At 46.6% G+C, this 9,797-nt stretch overlaps 1 non-coding gene across 1 annotated transcript; it reads left to right on the top strand.

Annotated features, from left to right (window-relative positions):
• The first annotated feature begins 6,350 nt into the window (after positions 1 to 6,350).
• Positions 6,351 to 6,423, top strand: Trnaa-agc (transfer RNA alanine (anticodon AGC)). The gene has a single exon. It is a non-coding gene; the product is annotated as a tRNA-Ala (tRNA).
• Positions 6,424 to 9,797: the final 3,374 nt, after the last annotated feature.

Genomic DNA, 9,797 nt, shown 5'->3' with positions numbered 1-9,797 from the left:
TTCCCTACAGTATTTTTTGAGGTGCTCTTATGAAGACTTAAGTCTAATGCTACGCAACAAGCAGCGAGCCCCTACACGGGCACCGCACAGCAGGAAATAAAACGGCTGTCTTCTATTTCTTTCATTGTAGTTGACTTGTATCGGATGAATGCTTTTTCTCTGCCCAACGCATTATTTTTTTCTGCAGCGTCACGAACGCCTTATTAGGAGGTTTGGGGATGTTTGGGAGGCTCACAAAGTTCATGTGGATATTTTCTTCAGGCTGTAAGACATACAGTATTTCACAAATTGACTTTCCTTGTGGCTGCGTGCTAGAACGTGCATATCCCCAGTGTGTGTTGTTTATTCAGTTGCAAATTCAGTGGGGAGATTTGTGCTACACTACGCGAAACGGCGCAGAGAACGTTGTTCACAGTACTCGAAGGCGGCTTTTGTGACCCGAATTTCTATCGTAACCATCGTACAGTGTTAAAGGGTTGATATACTCGTTAACGAACGCAATAAATAGTATACGTGCCGGTTTTCAGTATGACAAGAATGGAAACCGATGCATAGCCCAAGCAGCTTTTTATTGTTTTCCAACCCCTTGAGGCGTAAAGAACACATCCTGGCCTACTCGGGATGACGTTCGATGAATTGAAGAAAATTATTCTTAATCTGCAGCTCTATTTTACTGTGAAATAAATTGTTTTGCTCCTCCTCCTCCTCCTTCTCCTTTTGAGTGCAGTTTTACTATAACGCATATCTGAATATTGGGACGATATCGCTGTAAGACATGTTCAGAGGTATCTCTCCAAGTCTGAACAAACATAGTGCTATGTATTTTTAGCGTACATATTACTCGTTTTGCTCAATAAGCCCCCATACTGGTTAAGACCAGCACGGGCCTATACCCGCAGAAAGGTTATTCGGAACTCAACCTACCTTTTGCGCCCCATAGGGAATGTCGGCATACTATCATGCCATTACAACGTAAAGTGATGTGAAGCAATACTTTTGAGCGTTCGGCAAGGTTGCAAAAACTATTTTACTTTACATACGGTTACCGGGAATCGTAATGCCTTCAGCCAAAGCCGACAGCCCATACCGCATAGAATTTGTTTTGGTATTGCACTTTCGCTGTTGTCGGTTGTTAGTCTGTTTCCTTTGTTAGAAACATTGCTGAATACAGAAGCTGACGTCTAGCTCCGACTCTGCGCTCCGCACAGGACCGGCTTCGCCAGGAATGGGCGACGCCGGCAATGTTTCTTCCGTAGCAGTATCGAAAACGATACTTTAACTCATACCTTGAGATAGTGTATGCGATTTTAAGCCGATTTTTATGACAAAAAGTTCCGCACACGAAAAGTCTGGTACGGACAAGCATCAGACGTCGACCGAGCGCTAAGAAGTAGCAGGGAGAGCGAGCCTGTGTGAAGCAGACGACAAATTCGAGAATCCCTAAGCCGACGTCACGGAGGCGCGCTTCGCAGCGCCGCCCGTGTTCGCGCTCACAGCCAATAGCAGACATTTGGACAGCCGACAATAAATTAAACTGATTTTTTTTATCTGTGACAGTTACATCTGCACGTATCGGTTCGGCCAGGACCACTTGGAGATGTTCTTCGGCTGAATACATCAGGTAAAGGGAAGAAATAATAAACCATCTTGCTCGCAGTTCTATATGCATAGCACAGCCTTCTTATTCATGCCAACGCAAACCGGTCCTTAAAAAGAAAAATAGCGCTAAAGACAGGACAAAGGAAAGAACGTTATTAAAACGAAAGGAGGGTTTTAAACACGTGTATCAGATAGAACACATACAAAAAATCTAGCAGTGGCTTAGCTCGGCTATGCCAGGATATACGTAGCGTGAATTAATGTTCAGCTGGTTATTCTTAGCTTTCCTGGTTGCCTAGGATTAGCTTGATTATCATGCTCACTGCTGCTTCAATGACACACTCGCGGTATACGCATTAAATGACACGTGTATATATATCGAGTGGCTCCGGCGCAGCGTCACCAATCGCCCCAGAGCTAAGGTGATTCCACAGGCGCACGCCGGTTTTGTCGGGACGAACGAGCCATCGGTTCCACACCCGGCCACCCCTCGCATGATCATCAAGTGAACCGGGCCGCCACGTGCGGAACGGAGGTCGGCGAAGACGCTGGGCGCGTGTGTAGTGTGAGAGACGCCGGGCAGCGAGCAACGTTCGTGTGCCATGTGACGTCACTGCTCCTCGCGCGTGCGCAGCACGGCTCTCCAGCAGCTACGCGAAACTGCTCAACCTCGGCCAGTGTAGCTCACGCTACAAAATAACTAACAGTAATAGTGATTGTGAAGTGAGATACCTAATCTCCTTGCCCATTGACTCCAACAAAGGACTGACGATGCAATCTTGTCCCTTTAGGTGTACGACTAATGCTTCGAATATCTCTTGCGTTGCTCTCGGTATCGCCTTAGGGTGCTGCTCTTCCAAAGGATGGCCTGCAACCGCTACGCTTCGAACAGTGCGCTGCAAGGTTACTGCCCGCGCCCTGTTTTAGGCGTGCTCCCTTAGGCGACCATTGATGCGCCGTCCTGTCTGACAGTTTCATTTCAAACACCACAACTACGCTGCGGTTGACGTGAAGTTTTGCATACTTAATGTTGCAACTGGCTTTTCTTTCTCTGTTATCATGGAATGGCACGGACTACCAAGCTTATAAGAGGAAGAAAAATCCCCTCGTACCCCCACACGGGCAGCCCCTCTCTTAATCCTGACCCTCCGCGGTGGCTCAGTGTTTACATGGCGTGAGCCCAATGACGTGCCTTTCATTCTAGACCGCAGCGGCAGCTTTTCTGATGGAGGCGAAAAGAGAAAACGCCCGTGTGTTCGAGATTTCGGCGCAAGATAAAGATCCCCAGGTGGTCAAAATTAATCCGGGGCCCTCCATTACGGCGCGCCTCATCGCCTGTGTAGCGTCGGCGCACTAAACCCAACAATCATCATCATCTATTAATCCTGTGCAACCCATCATGGGCATACGGAATACCAGCGGTTCCGCGACTGGGTTCCTCACGTTGGGATTTGCTCCCAGCGCACTTGCGGTTTTCTAACAGTAGTATTTCTGCAAGACTATTAAGCAGCCCGTCAGGGTATCCAGCTGAACGCAGCCTCTGAACTTGGTTCTGAAATCTGGGCTCAATCAAGTGGTTACATGACCAAAGCAACGCATTTTTCATAGCACAGAGAGCAACGCCCCTGACTAAAATGCTTCGAGTTACGTCAGATGTACCTGAAATTTAAGTTAAACCGATGTCCGAAATAATCCACATTTAAAAATTACTCACGTCTGGCGGAACCCAAAATGGAATCAATTCGTTGTTAAGTCATATGCTCCGCGAGTAGACGTATTAAAAATTTAATTCATTGTACCATCCATCATGGATTGGAATTCTCGGTTCCCGTGCTGTTCACAGCATGCAAATCATTCGAAAACTTAGGAGGACAGCTCTGCTTGTTGTTCGTGTGAACATTGTGTATTAAATGCAGAGCATTTCAGTAGTTCACGATGTCACCCGCGTTGACGTCCATAGTCGTAGTCCGCACCCCTCGCCCTACACTATATAAAAAGAAATAATATCCGGCGCCTGGTTTCGATCCGTCGACCCTGCGGGTGGAACGCAAGGTACATGGTGCTCTACCCACTGCCCCACAAAGCCGACACAGAATGGGAGGCTACGAACGCGCCTTATATCCTTGACTCATTCAAACTACATCAGGAAGCTGCTGATACAAGGCATTCACTACCACCAACTCCCCAAACACTAAACGTCAACGCAATACACCCACCCCTTATGCGACGCATTTACTCGAGTCCCCCTCGCGGGGAGATGGGCCCAATTTTTGTTCACTTCCCACCCTTGCTACAACCCGTAAGGGCTAGCAGTGTTGTAAATAAAGATTTAAATAAATAAATGGGAATAAAAGTGACGTTCCGCGTAAGGTCAAGCAAATAAAGCTACGTCAAGAGGGTACAAAGCAACAGTGACGCTTTGTGTAATCTGTGCAACTTCATTCAATGGTCGTTTTACGATATGTGATGTCAATACGAAAACGACACATATTGCCGCATTACGACCGACCCACCGCGATGTAGTGTTTCCTTAAAATGGCATAGTTTCTTGCTTTTTTGTGCACTCACAGTCTAATTGTGATGCGTAAATTGTGACCTGCGCGACAGCAGCCTCTCTGAGGCTATTTTGGAATACATATCCTGATCCTGCGACGGCAGCTCGACTTCTATGTCACGCACTGAAAGCTATATTTGAACTTCTCTTCCTTCTACCGCGTTCGTCACTTTATAGAATCAGGAACAACGACACTCACCGTCATTGCAGGACTGTTGGTTATTCGTGGTTTATATACGCCAGGGGTAGTTTTTATTACCGCGTATATTTTTATTTAAAAAAAAAAGGCATTTTCCCGCCTGTCTTGGCCGTTTTATTTTAAATTTCTATTTTAATAAGCTGGCGGTTTTCATTCCTACTATCTATGAGAATACTTTCATCGTTTTCTGTCGTGATGTAAGGATGGTTGATTGAACATGAATATGGTCGTGGACAGGCTTCTGGACAGTTTCAACATGCAACTCTTATTTTATTTTGCTCACATGTCGGAAACTGGTTAACCTGTTAAATTTCTCATAGTCATCGTAATCAGCCTGTCTACGCACATAGCAGGGCAAAGGCCTCTCCCATAGATCTACACTTATCCCTGTCCTGTGCTAACTGCGACCAATTTATCCCTCTAAACTTTTTGATCTTATCTGTCCACCTAACTTTCTGCCCCCCCCCCCTCCCCTGCGACGCTTACCTTCTCTAGAGATCTACTATGTTACTCTTAATGGATTACGGTTATCTTGCCTTCACACTGCATGTCCGCCCCACACCCATTTCTTCTTCTTAATTTCTACTGATATGTTCGTAGCACGCGTTTGTTCCCTGGCCCACTCAGCTCTCTTCTTGTCCCTTAACGTTACACCATCATCTTCCGTTCCATTGCACGCTGAGTCGTCCTAAATTTAAGTTGAACTTTTTTTAGTGCGCCCCCAAGATGCAGCTGTCATACACTTTCTTCTTAGGGGACAATGGTAGGCTGCCATTCATTATCTGAGAATACCTGCCGAATGCACTCCACCCCATTCTTATCCTTCGAATTATCTCTGCCTCATGGTTGGGATCTGGGGTAACAACTTGGCCTAAGTAGATATATTGGCTTACCACTTCCACTGCCTCGCCGCCTATCTCAAACTGCTGTGCTGTCCCGAGGTTATTGATCATTACTTTAGTTTTCTGCATATTAATTTTCAAGCCCACGGTTCTACTCTGTTCGCCCAGTGCGGAAAGCATGCTTTGCAATTCGTCCCCCGAGTTACTTAGCAAGGCAACGTCATCAGCAAATCTAAGGTTACTGAGGTATTCTCCATTAACCCTTACTCCCACCTGTTCCCAATCCAACGTTCTGAATACTTCTTGTAAGCATGCTGTGAATAACATTGGAGAGATTATGTCTCCTTGTCTGACACCCTTCTTTATAGGTATTTTACTGCTCTCCCTATGAAGGATGATGGTAGCTGTGGACCCGTTGTAGATATCCTCTAGTATTCTTACATAATGCTCATCTACCCCTGGTTCCGTAATGCCCGAATGATGCTGCGGTTTCGACCGAGTCAAATGCTTTCTCATGATCTATGAAGGCTATCACCTGATTCATCGTGTGAATATGATCTATTGTTGAATAACCCTTACGAAACCCTGCTTGTTTATTAGGTTGACTGAAATCTATAGTGGCAGAGATTCTGTTAGCGATTACCTTGGTACCTTGTAGACGACTGACAGTAAGTTGGTCGGCGTGTAATTTTTCAAGTCCTTCATGTCGCCTTTCTCATGAATTAGGATGATGTTGGTGTTCTTCCAAGATTCCGGTAGACTCACGGTCATTAGGCATTGCGCGTACAGGTCTGCCAGTTTTTCTAGTACGATTTGCCCGCCATCCTTCAAGAGTTCTGCTTTTATCTGATTCTCGCAAGGTGCTTTGCCTCACTGCATTTCTTTCAAAGCCTTCTTTGAAAGACGAACAGCCTAATCGAACAGCCGAATTATCACGAACAGCCTAATCGAGAGGCCGACTTCGGCTTGTTTGCCACATACATTCCTTCAGAAAAATGGCCGGTCGTTTACCTGCATACAAACCTAGCGCGAACATTAAAATGCGCAATGCGGAGTCCACGACGGCAGCCGGTTTTCTTCGGCTACTCTCGCATGATCTAGTTTCTGTCGCAGCATTTCACGCACCTAATGGGATCGCAGTGCAGTGTCCCACCGTGGGGGTGTAGCTCAGATGGTAGAGCGCTCGCTTAGCATGCGAGAGGTACTGGGATCGATACCCAGCACCTCCATTGTTTTTTTTTCCATCTCCCACTGTTACTTCTTTGTTTGCAAGGATCTCAAGAACGTCTGCAGTGAGGGGTTTCCAACGGATGGGGCCTGCGATTATTCCAAATTTTGTATTCCAATTGTATACGTTGTTATTTGATACACAAATGATTTGACAGTTTTATTAAAGCGAAGCTCTATGTGAATAGCTCCGCAAGGTCTCGCAACAAGTTTAGGCTGCAGCATCTGTTCAGTGCATGGACAAATTCACAGTACATAAAAAAGGTATCCAAACATTGATATGAGACGACTTATATTCTCACCTGAAAAGCGTCTTTCTAGCAGTTCACTGCTGTTTAGAGGTGAAGCCAGCTTTAGGCAATAGAGTGCTGGATTGGTTTCTGTAAGCTGGCTTTCCGGCCCTTCGTGGCCCACCGCAAAGCATGGCCATCTACGGAAGGAAAATGGTTACAGCCCCAATATATACTCCTCTCCACAGCCGCTGCCTCTTTTCCGAGTCCTGTATACTGCTCGCCACGGACAGCGCAATGGTGCACTTTGTGGCGGCCACCTGTACAGCTCACTGCAGCCTGCTCTGTGATTTGTTTAGCCGTGGTACAATAAAACGTCATTGTCTCTACCCACCGTTCGTGTGTGCTCCTAGTCTGTGATGTACAGATCAGGCAACTGCCCTTACAATTTAATATAGCTAAACCCCAACATAGCAAGTCAAACCAGAACACCAGCTTCGCTAGACTTCCTTCTTCTCAAGGTACAATGGCGCTTAGTTTCAGATTCCAATAAATATTCCGTTCTTGCTTAATATTTGGCTAACTACGAACATTGCGATCCCGCATCACTGCTGAAAATGCCGTAGTCACAAATGTGTGCGCTGGCGAAATAATCTTTCCAGTGACCAATCCTTTGCGGTTATGGAAACACAAATAATAGCCTTGAAGATAACGCCGTCCTCACGTCAAACTGTACGTTTTGTGTGTGTGTGTGTGTGTGTCAATCTTACTTAGAGCAGCACAGCTTCCTTGCAAAGCACAACCTGTGGGTATTTTATTTCCTGTTATTTATCGCGTTGTTTGCATTGAATGCTGCTTGTCCTCTTCAATTCCTGCGACTGAGGATCGGGCGCGATATATTGTAGGACGAAACAATACCTCGTGCAGGGCGAGTGGCTGCGGGGCACCAACTCTACGATCCTTCTCAAGTAACTGGACCTTACTGTTTTTAACGCGAAAGTGTTTTATTCCAGGATACACCAACAGCTCGCTGATGTTATATCCGTCACGGAAGTGACGCCATTACAACGAAGCAAGCGGCCTGTAAAGGAAGCAAACCTGCACACAGGTTGTTCTTGCGGGGAAGCAACCTTCAGTACTAAAGAGTACGTTATACTTAAGGTTGTTCGTTTTCTGGTTTTATATTTTAGCACGAAAGTGTTTTATGCCAGAATACGCCAAAGTGTCACTGACTTCATATCCGTCACGGAAATGACGCGAGTACACCTTTGCCGGAGCGCCCCGCGAGCAGGACGTCGCTCGCCAAGCACACCCACAAGACAGCCGTCCACCCGCAAATCATGCTCAGCTGCAGAGTTCGCTCCACATTTCACTTTCGTGTTTTACCGATTCCTATGACAGAGGAATCAACCACAGCTTTTTTTCTGTAATTAACTCTTCATTCGTGCGCTTTTACTCATCAAGGCAAGTTCTGCACGGCGACATTGTAGACTAGAAAGAATGTGTGCTTACAACTACAAATGTTTATTCTCTTTACTGTTTCCTTGGGTTAGGGGGGGGGAGCTGAGAGACCGTTTTGTCATTCGTAGGGAAAACGGCCTGTAGAGTTTGTAGGATATATTTCTCCGGGTTATCCAAGGAGGTTGTATGAAAGTTTTATAAGAACCTCCTTGTGGTTATCCTGCGCGCATGGAGGGTGGTGCAACAACGGGAAAGTACAGACGTCCGCGATATTCGGTCTCGGAGAGTATTTTGGGGTCAAGAAAAACAGAAAGGAACATACTGTTACGTCTAAAAATGACGACACAAATGTTTCATCTGTAACAAAGCCCATCTCATCTACCGTAACCGTGGCAACATCACCGGTACTTCCACACAGTGCTCATCAGGCCTGAACCATGACTGCTTTTGAATAGGACACAGGCTACAAAAGCCGGCCAATGGTTCAGTATACGTCAGCGATTGTTCTTGCCATTTAGCGGTACGCTCTTGGACAAGTATATTCAACTTTTTGCGAATGCGCCGGTCGGGGAGGCCCTTCTTGGCAGGCACTTTTTTTAACTTACAGGCAGTGAGTACAATACGTTTCTTCATGTGACAAAATTGAATGGTAATATAAGAGTACTGTGATCCTTTTCCAGAAGTAGTCATATTGCACAGCCAATTACTTTGATGTTCCGTGACAGGCAACGTAACTTTATTGCTTTTTCAGTAATCTTGAGAAAAGTAAGCGCCTCGAAGCAAGAGCGAAAACACTCCACACATCCTACAGAACCGAGCACAACTCGAGATACGTCGATGCGGCAGTGTATACAAGCCAAATAACCATACCAGCCCATACAATAAGCGTGGTAGCCTTCAGAGGTTCCCACCTATTATCGGCTACAATCAAGAGTGGAGACACGGAACCGGCAGAGAAGGCAGCGGTTGCGCTTGCCGTCATCCTATAGCAGCGGAAACCCACGAGCCTATCACAGTTCTCACAGAGTCACAAGCAACCTGCCGGAATTGCCAAAAAGCACGAATTTCTAAGACAGCCCTTCGAACATTATCCAAGTCATTCCAAACACGCCGAAACCCACTATACATCTGCATTGTGTGGACACCGGGGCACAAATCCCTAGAGGGTAACGTAGCGGCCGACGCCGTAACTTGAGACCTCTCGCTCCGGGCAGTTGCCTTGTCGGAAACACACCCCTTCCCCGGGATGCCGCACAACCATCACATGGCCACACGAAGTAGACACATCTTGGAACAACACAGGCCTACAAGAAGAAAATACCTGCCTCCACATCCAAAGCTCACCAAAGGAGAATTAGCGCAGCTACGAAGACTTCAGACAAATTCATTCCCACATGCCATACAATTGCATTTGATGTACCCCACATTACACAGATACGAATGCAAGTTCTGCAGCGGAACGTCCAACACCCTATAGAACGTGGCATGAGAGTATAAGGGTGTTGAGGTACTCCCGGAGATCCTGGCACCATCACGGCATCAATGGGAGGCCGTGCTGACCATCACGGTTCTGGAGAACCAGCGTGGTCTGGTGACCCGGGCTCTTCGTGCTGCGTCAGCCCATGGCACCCCGAACTAGGGACGCCAACCACTCCGGATGATTACCTGAAGACCAATGCAGAAGA

Source organism: Haemaphysalis longicornis, unplaced genomic scaffold, assembly GCF_048455015.1.
Source record: "Haemaphysalis longicornis isolate Haplotype H1 unplaced genomic scaffold, Haemaphysalis longicornis Haplotype H1 scaffold_133, whole genome shotgun sequence".
In the NCBI taxonomy this organism is placed as follows: Eukaryota; Metazoa; Arthropoda; class Arachnida; order Ixodida; family Ixodidae; genus Haemaphysalis; species Haemaphysalis longicornis.
Note: the sequence above shows the minus strand (reverse complement) of the source record. Positions and strands in the feature narration are given on the sequence as shown.